Below are 1,317 nucleotides of genomic sequence, written 5' to 3' on the forward strand. Positions count from 1 at the left end.
AGCCACTGGGAAGGAGACGCAATGTTGAAAAGGAAAAGGAGACTAAAGTCGTTTTATTTTAGATACTTTTCAGAAAGGTTGTTCACGTCATTTCTAGATTCCATGAACAGATAATCTCCAAGGTATCATTCAAATTAAAGAGACGGGACTTTTTCCCTCCCCCGTCCTCCACGCATCAGTGGAAGGCAGGGAGGAGACGGCTGAGAGGAGAAGGAGAAGGGGGAAAAGTGAGGGAAGCAAGATGAGAAAGGGGTGATGAAGAAAGGAAGAGATGAAGGTAAGAAGAGACGAGCATTAGGGGTGGTGGCGAGCCCCAGGCCTCTCTGCCCGCCCGCCGGTGCTTGGGACCCGCCCGGCCGCCCTCGGGAGTCCAGCAACGGAGAGCCCCGGGACGTGCCACTCTCCGCCCCGCCGCGGCCAGAGTCTGGCACGACCTCCCCGATCGTCCACCCCCGGCTTAGGCGGCCACCTTTCCCCCTCCGGACCGCTGCAGGTTAGCGCTTGTGGTGAGTGTGCGTCTCTGCGCCTAGCATGGGAGAGCGCGCGGCGCCCGCGGCAGGCGCTCAGGTGGGAACCGGAGCCGAGAGCCCCGGGCAGCGTCTGCTCTCGGCAGGAGGGAAAAGACCTGTGGGGCTGGAGCCTAAGTCCTTTTCGACACTTTGGGGCGAACGGGCAGCGCTAAAATTCAAGAATTGCCCTTCCCCATTCGGTCCGCAACCTCTGCTCCCCGGGAGCGAAGTTGCCCGGAGCAGGCGTGGTCCTGGGCGGAGCAGGTGGGCCCGCTGCGAGGGAGGGAGGGGCCCGGCCCAGGCTTCAGGGTGAGGGGCGGCAATCGGAGCCCGTGACACCCCACTTAGAGCGCAGGCTCCGGGCGCTCCTGGTTTGAGGATCTCTGGGGTAGAGAGAGACAGGGCGCCGGCTAGAAATCTGCACTGGAAAGACAGGCGAGTCATCGAATCCATCCCTCGGTGGAACCTGGGAAGGATTCTGTCGAAAATGATAAAATAAATAAGGAGCTCGGCGGAGGCATAGATCGGGAAAAGGTAGCAGTTTTCTAACTTGCTTTCCCGCGGATACGAACCACTGTGGTAAAAGGGCAGAAGAGAGCTTGCACCCCGAGGCCGCAACGTGGCTGAGTTACTACTACAGGTCCTTCCCAACCAAGGAGGGCGCCTTCCTATTTGGAGGAGCGATGGAGCAAAGTAGAAAAGAGGACCCAAGTGAGGGTTTCATGGTCAGGGTTGCTGTCCCCAGACGGGCTGGGAGAGCTGCAGTTGTGTCCTCAGAAAGTTAAGGAATGAAATGGAGGAGATGAGG

At 58.9% G+C, this 1,317-nt stretch overlaps 1 protein-coding gene across 3 annotated transcripts in view; it reads left to right on the top strand.

The window, feature by feature from the left end:
• The first annotated feature begins 211 nt into the window (after window positions 1–211).
• Window positions 212–1,317, top strand: part of HTR1F (5-hydroxytryptamine receptor 1F) — a 114,438-nt gene continuing 113,332 nt past the window's right edge. The window contains exon 1 of one of the 3 annotated variants that reach the window (XM_019624387.1): window positions 212–506. The gene's annotated coding sequence lies outside the window, so the exon portion shown is untranslated. The remainder of the gene's footprint in view (window positions 507–1,317) is intronic. The other 2 variants (XM_019624388.1, XM_019624389.1) reach the window with 2 other exon arrangements.

The sequence above is a fragment of the Hipposideros armiger genome, unplaced genomic scaffold (genome assembly GCF_001890085.2).
Source record: "Hipposideros armiger isolate ML-2016 unplaced genomic scaffold, ASM189008v1 scaffold_587, whole genome shotgun sequence".
NCBI classification, from domain to species: Eukaryota; Metazoa; Chordata; class Mammalia; order Chiroptera; family Hipposideridae; genus Hipposideros; species Hipposideros armiger.